Source organism: Desmodus rotundus, chromosome 11 (genome assembly GCF_022682495.2).
Source record: "Desmodus rotundus isolate HL8 chromosome 11, HLdesRot8A.1, whole genome shotgun sequence".
NCBI classification, from domain to species: domain Eukaryota; kingdom Metazoa; phylum Chordata; class Mammalia; order Chiroptera; family Phyllostomidae; genus Desmodus; species Desmodus rotundus.
The window spans coordinates 95551492-95559775 of NC_071397.1; positions in this window are offsets into that span (position 1 = coordinate 95551492).

Here is an 8284-nt window from a genome sequence, read left to right on the forward strand (position 1 = left end):
GTTCTGTTAGGCAAGAACTGAGTTCAAGTGTGGATGCCTCCACAGTTAGTCTACAACGTCTGCCCCCAAATACAGTCTTTCTTCTGTGTGATGCATCATTCCTATTACTAATGTACCTTCCAGGATTGCACACATAGTGGAAACAAATGACAGTATAATTTACAAAATTCAAGCACTGGGCTGAATAGAAATAGAGTGGGCAAGTTCAAGACTTAGAGAGATCCAGTCCTCATTTTACAGGTGAAGACTCGGAGGTCAAGGGAACTGGCTATTGCATTTCAGGTTGCTAAGCGTTTGGACTTTTTTAATACAATAAATGTGATAGGATTCAAATGCTTTGCAGCATCTATTGAAATCATCATATGGTTTTCCTTATTCAGCTACATGCTTTTTTGATAAAAGAAAATGATTCTTCTTTCCTAACACTACAAGCAGGCTGACTTAGGTAACAGCTTAAATAGGGGTGAGGGAGGTGGCACTAAAGGTGAGAATATAGTTAAAGTATAAGGAATAAACCAAGATAAACTTGATACACTTCAAAATTCCAGTGTCAACTTTCTCTAAGCTCTGTCTCTATGCACAGCAAAATAGAGGAAAATGAATGAACTTTGGGGTCTGAGAGCGCAGATACAAAGAACTCCACTTCCCTCATCTGAATATGGTGTAGTAACACCCACTTTACAAGGCCATGGTGTGAAAAAACATTGCCCAGTGTCAGGCCCATAAAAATTTCTCAGTGAATATCAGTTCTCTTCCTTCCTTATTTTATTAATTCTTCTGATAATATGTAAAAAGGCAAAAAATGGACCTTCACTGGAATAGTAGGAGAAAAATAAAACTAAACTTTATGAATGGATAAACAGCATGTAGTACATTAATATAATGGAATATCATTCAATCCAAAAAAGGAAAGACATTCGGACACATGCCGCAGCGTGGGTGAACCTTGAAGACGTGCTGCGTGAAATAAATCAGGCACCGCAGAACAAACACCGTGCGATTCCCTTTGTGTGGGGGGCTGAGAGCAGTCAGATTCCCAGAAACAGGAAGTGAAAGAGGGACTGCGCAGGGCTGAGGGGAGGAGGGACAGAGAGTTGCGGAATGGGCAGAGGGTTTCAGTTCGGGAAGATGAAAATTTCCGGAGATGGGCGGTACAACGGTTGCGCCACGCTGTGAAAGTACTTTCTACCACCAGACTGGAAATATAAGGGGCAACATAATTGTCTAACCACTCTGCTGTACACTTAAAATGAATACAAAATAATATGGAATGCACACTGTATTTCAATATAAATAAAATAAAATATAGTTTTTAGGTAACTTAAACATTGTTCAATTAAAACAAAAAACAACTTTAAAAAAAATAAAATTGTGGCGTTTTTGAATTTTGTCAATTCCAAATTAAAATTGTAACCTGAGGATTTCCAAGCCACACAGCTCCCATCTACAAAATCCCCAGAAAGCCCCAGACCAGTTCTGTCAGGGTCTGGCAGCACTTCCTCTTGGCTGGAACAGAGTACAGGGCCCACTTTGAAGAGGGAGTGAGTTCACCCACGTCCAAGAGCCTATAATTAGTGGCAGCCTACAGGGCCACTGCTGTTCGGAGCTCAGCGGTGCCAACCCTTGCAGCTCTCGGAGCTTCCATTCACGTCTCCCTCTCCCGTGCTGATCCTCAGGCTGAGAGAGGGTAGAAACAGCAAGATTAATCTTTTAAAATTTCTCATTCAACTCACTCTAGTTCCACCTTAGTAATAATACTTCTATCGTGATTTTTCAAAGTACGTCAGCAAACACCTTGGTATTAAGGAGACTTACCAGTAAAACCGGAATCTCTGTGGCTCACAGTAATCACTAGCTCCTCTGAAATTTTGGCACTTACTATCTGTACTATTCAATTGGCATTTGTCATCTGGGGCTTTGTGACATATCTTTGTTGTTTTCTTGTATTGTTATCTATCACCGAGTCAGAATCAGCAAATTCTCTTAACAAAGTTTGGCATCATCATTGCCTTGGGGCTGATTGCACATCACTTGGCTGCAGAAGAGAAACACATGCACACCTTTTCTGTTATCGTTCAGCATAGTTTCTCTGGCTTTGCTGTCTAAACCAGTGAGGTCTAAATTGCTATTTGATATTTGAGAGCTTTAGCCTCTTCTCTCCACACTGCTGCCAGAATTATCTATTTAAAATGCAAACCTGGTCACGTCCCTGCTCTACTTAAAATCATCCCACTCATCTATTTGCTTAGTGCATATTTTTTGAGCAATGACTAGGTAGAACATAGCCTGGCCCTGAGCTGGTTGTTCAAGATACACAGATAGACATTCTTGTCCACCGGGAGTTCACAGTCAGTGAAGAGGGTGGCATGCCACCAAGTGCAATGTAATGCAGGCACGACCACACATGAGCACAAGGCAGCCCAAGACATAAAGGAATATGAGGAGATGGAAGAAGACTTGGAGTTCTGTGCATGAAATACAGATGAATATTATAGAATTGCATACCCAAAACCTATATATTGATAATTTTATTAACCAATGTCACTCCCAATAAATTCAATAAAAAATTTTTAAAAAGAAATACAACGTGTGGGGTTTAAGGAGAGCTTCACAGAAAGTGTGCCTTCCCATGGGATACCTCCTGATATGGGAACCCCCTTGGGTTCCCGTTGCTTCTTTAGACCTCAGTCCTGGAAAGTTGGAATTAAGCATAATCATCAGTGTCAACAAGAGAAAAGCCTGGACAGACAGCGGTTTTAAGGCAGCTGATGGTCTAGGAGAAGATATTTGCGTATATACTTGACAAAGTACTCTTACAATATTCACCAAATTGCCATAAATCCATAAGGAAAAGTCAAACAACTCAAGTTTTCAAAATGAATAAAACACTTGAACAGCCAATTCAAAAGAACCTATGCACCCCAATGTTCATAGCAGCACAATTTACAATAGCCAAGTGCTGGAAGCAACCTAAATGACCACCAGTAAATGAGTGGATCAAAAAGCTATGGTACATTTACACAATGGAATACTACGCAGTAGAAAGAAAGAAGGAACTCCTGCCCTTTGTGACAGCATGGATGGAACTGGAGAGCATTATGCTAAGTGAAATAAGTCAGGCACTGAAAGACAAATACCATGTGATCTCACCTATAAGTGGAACCTAATCAACAAAACAAACAAGCAAGCAAAATATAACCAGAAACACTGAATTAAAGAACAAACTGACAGTAACCAGAGGGAGTAGGGAGAGGGATAATGGGGAAAAATAGGGGAAAGTCCATCAAGGAACATTTATAAAGGACACATGGACAAAGCCAAAGAGGGTAGGTTGGAGGGCGGGAGGCAGGGATGAGTAAGGTGGGGGGCTGAGGTGGGGTAAAAATGGAGACAAATGTACTTGAACAGCAATAAAAAAATAAATAAGTATTAAATAATTACAAAAAAACACTTGAATAAAATTGTCACAAATGAGCTATAAGCACATGAAATCAGCTCAGTGCAAGATGATACATCCATCAGGAAAATGCAAATTAAAACCATAGTGAGATTCACTACACACTAGCCAGGATGGCTAAAACTCTAAAAGATGGAAAATACTAAGTGTTGGTGGAAATGCAGCACATCTGAATCTCTCCGTCCTTTATGGCTGGTAGAAGTACAAATTATCACAAACACTTTGGAAAACATTTTGGCAGTGTTCCTTTCAGTTTTTCTCATAAGAGCAAAGAACTGGAAACATTTCAAGTGTCCATTAATAGTAGAATAGGCAAATACAGTTTAGTATATTCATACAATGGAATAAAATAGCAATAAAAAGGAACAAACTTATGCTTCAAATGGCATCATAGTGAATCGCACCAATATCATGTTGAGCAAAACAAACAAAAGAAATCAAAACTAATCTCTGGTGATAAGTCAAAACAATGGTAGGTTTTAGGAGGTAATCACTGGAAGGAGGCAGGATTGAGCCTTCCAGAATGCAGAATTCTATAACTTCACTTGGTTAGGTAGGGAGGGAGGCAATTCATTGAGCTATGCACTCAATCTGTGGACTTTACGTGTTGTACATATATTCTACCTTAGAAGAATTAATTGTTTAAATAATTACTACCTTTGAGCCCTGGGAGTCTTAGCTGCCTCTCCCACCTGTCTCTCCCACCTGGGTCTCGACACCTGGTCCAGTGCCCCATCTACGATTGGAGGCTCCTCTGTCCACAATGGCTTGGAAGACTCTATACTAATTAACCAAATCCCGGAATCCGAACTGTTGTCTACATGTACACTAAAACCCTGAAGATGTGGTAAGGGATGGCACATCTTTGGCCACCATCTCTCACGGCTGTACAGAGAAGCTACAAGCTGTTTAGAGACATCATCAATGAAAAACCTTCTCCCTGATATAAGTGAAATTGTAGGAGGACTTGAATCCAGAGAACCGCTTCCCAGTAAACTGGAAGGACATTCTGTTCGGCACCACTCACAGTTCCTTTGAATATTTAAAGCAGTGGTCATTGAGCCAGGGGACCCGGCCCAAATTTCCTCTTAGAAAGGGATCCTGCAGCCAAATTCAGCTGGGCAGGAGTTTGTTACAGGAATTCACGGTCTCTGACCAGCAGGGGTTGAATGGTCTCCATCTTCTTAATTGAATGAGAAAATATCTGTAAATCTGAAATACTGCAGCAGTGTCTCCAAGAATGTTTCCTCACTTAAAAGTAGTCACTATTGACTGGGCTGTGTCAATTCCAATGCCTCACAGAGCAGACGCAATTAGAACAATAAGTGCTGAGGACAGAACTTTCGGTGACATTGCTGCCTCACAGGACTTTACATCTGCATCGACTCAGTCAGCGGAGGATAAAAGCATCGAGTTCAAAAGATTTGAGAACGTCCAGACTGAGATGCCACGGGAGAATTAAATAAGGCTCGCTGTGTCCCATTAGGAAGTGCCTTCCAGTTGTGAGGGGAGTCCCGCCTCCCTCCTACCTAGAAACGCTGGCTTCCTTTCTCCCCACCTCGCTGCTCCGCCTCTCCAAAGCAGCATGAGGGTCCCCTTCATCAGACATCTGATTTCCACAGATCTAAAACACACCTTCGAATCTGGATCCAGATAAGAACATTTAAAACAGAAAGGAATTGTGTTACCAATCATTGCATGTGTTACCCGTGTTTGAATGCCTTCCCACTGAGACAAGAATATCTCTGCATTCTCAGACTGAGTCCAACATCCAACCCCATCCACAGCTGAACCTCCCATGGGTAGTTCCAATACAAACCTTGAGAGCCTGATGTGAACTTGATCCATGTATATTGTTGTCATTATTAGGCAACATAATGATGTTGCCTAATGTTGAACAAAACCAAAAGGAGGGGGAATTTTTTTTAATGTTCAATTACTTAGTGTTGTTCTGACAAAATAAAATAGAATGTTGCTGCCAAGGTGAACAGTAAATCCTCTGTCGCCTGATGTTCTCTCGGCTGAGCATGTCACCACAGCAAGCAGTGCTCAGAAGTCTTGGGCAGTTTTGCTGACCCTAAGAAAAATAATGCAATAAGGACTCTTTGTTTTTGTGTCCTCAAATGCCTCTTATTCTTGTTTTTATTTTTCGTACTGGTCCCAGACTCCCTCTCTCTCATTCTACCCTCTCTCTCTTCCCCACCCCGCTACCATCTCCACCAAAAAAAAAAAAAAAAAAAAAAAAAAAAACCCTATGGAATGCTTTAAGTGGCATCAACTAATCATTGTTAATGATAACTTTAATTAAAAATAGGTAATAGCTTCAGATGTGACCTCCATGATGGGATTAATTTGTATTTTAAAAGAGATTGGGAACACTCTTCTATTGCTCTGCTCCCTGGGTCTTATGAGATAGGAAGTCAGGAGAACAACCATTTATCTGGTAAGAAGGTGGTACCACCTGTGGACAGAGTGTCCTTCTCTGCCTCCCAGAATCTTGGGTGAAGGCTGAATTGTGAGTCTCTACCAAGGGTTAATGAGCCTGGACTAAAATAACTTGAATGATAAACATTGGTATCAAAACAGTAGTAGAGCTGATTCTGGACACGTGGTGAGGCCTGTCTGCAATATATCCATAGCAGAATTCCAGAGCCAGAATTTCCAAGGTGTTTCTATAATCTCTTGGCAGGGAGGTAGCAAGAATAGACTCAGAGACACAGAGGTAATACTGGAGCAGCTACCAATTCTGTACTGGCCCAGAAGTCAGGCTGTTCATGGGAAAGCTGGCCAACACATCTGTTTATACAAGAGCTTGAATTCATTATTTGGTATCTGTCTTCTGTAATTACAGAATTGGTGGAGGTTCTGAAGATAAGTCAGGATGGGAACTATCAGGTTGCATCTGCCTGATTTCAAACTCTCCAGGGGAAACGAGAGAATGCAGATGTGACCAGTCTGGAAACTGTGTCTTCTGACCTGCCTGAAACTCTTCTGCTCTGCTCAGCAAGGCTGTCAGAGGCCAAGCACTGTGCTCGATTCTGGGGATAATGAGTTCAGTTTTTGACAGCTTGAATTTGACATATTAGAAGACAATTGGAAATACTAGAGGGGAGTTCAGGCAGGAGGTCAGGACTGGAGACATGATTTTAAAGCCAGCCATGGGGAAGACATGGTTGAAAATGCAGGAGTAGATAAAATGCCTAGAGAGAGCTTGTAGAATAAAGAGGGAAGGAGGGTGGAGGTGGTACCAAGGAGAGAGTCAACATTTAAGTAGAGGATAAGATAAATGAGTATCAAAGAAGTGGGAGGAAAGGCAGGGGAGTTTTCCAGGAAGGAAAGTAAATACTGGAGTCAGGCCACAAAGAGGCCAGGTAACAGGAAGACTAAGGTAGATGATGTGATTTGACAATTAGGAGCTGATCATTGTTGACATTTCCCAGAGCAATTTCTAGGAAAAGGGGCAGGATGGGCAAAGGACGGTGGCAAAATCAAATTGTGTTGATGAGTCAAGTGTAGGTCAAGAAATAGTTGCAGCTCACAGAAAATCTGAGAAGGATAATCACTGAGGGAGGCACAGAAGTTTTTGTAGATGTTTTTCCTCTATGACGAAGGAGAACTCAGCATGTTTATAGCCAGAGGAGGAAAAAGCCAGTGTAGAGAAAAAGTAATTAAAGATTTAAGGAAAAGAGGGAGTAACTGATGGAGCTGAGACTTTGGGAACACCAAAGCAGACAGGATCAAGAGTGCCTGGCTTAGCCTCCAAAAAAATGAAGGTAAGGAAAGGGGGAAAAAACCAAGCTGGTAAATCGGAGGACAAGAAGTAATCAGAATTCATCCCCAGGGGTTTCAGGGTGGCAGAGGAAAACAAGGAGAGAGCTGACAGGTTCCACTGCCCAGACCTTTTCTGCTCTCCCAGTCTGGGCAAGATCTGGAGCAAGTGTGGTAGGAAGAGAAAAGCGGAGGGGAGACAGAAAGAGGAACCCATGATCAGAAAGCAAGGTTCCTGAGATGCTGACAGGGGTGAAAGTTCGACATACGTCTGCCTGGCGTCTCGGCACGCACCAGACCGTTCACTGATCCTCTGGGAAACCCAGGGTCATGGCGGACAATGAGGGTGGAGAGGCAAATGTTTTGCATCAAGATTTGAAAATAAGTAGGAAATTGATTGGACGTTAATTTATTGATGAGCATACCACATGGCCCAGCTCTGTTCTTCTGACGTGAGGATGCAAACTGATACTAATTTAGTGAGCCGTCCAGAGCTGGGCTCTGTGGATTGAGCACGGTAACGTCAGAACATAGACCAGATCTCACTTGGAATCACTACATGTAACTCCTCCTGATTTTTTGGTTAGTGCCTTTAATTAGAATTTCCCCCACTTCTGAGTGTATATTTGAAGCACTTAGGAGCATTCTCTAACATTTATTTTAGTTTTATGCCATTTTAATATTTTTCTCATTTAAATTTTTTATATTATTTATTTTACTTTATTTTTAATTATTTTATTGTTGTTCAATTACACTTGTCTGCATTTTCTCCCCACGCCTCCACCCCACCCCATCCAAACCCACCTCCCTCCCTTGCTTCCACCCTCCCCCTTGGTTTTGTCCATGTGTCCTTTATAGTAGTTCCTATAGACCCCTCTCCCCACTATCCCCTCCCCACTCCCCTGTGGCTATTGTTACAATGTTCTTAATTTCAGTGTCTCTGGTTATATTTTGTTTGCTTTTTTCTTTTGTTGATTATGTTCCAGTTAAAGGTGAGATCATATGGTATTTGTCCCTCACCGCCTGGCTTATTTCATATTATTTTTCATTTGCCATCTC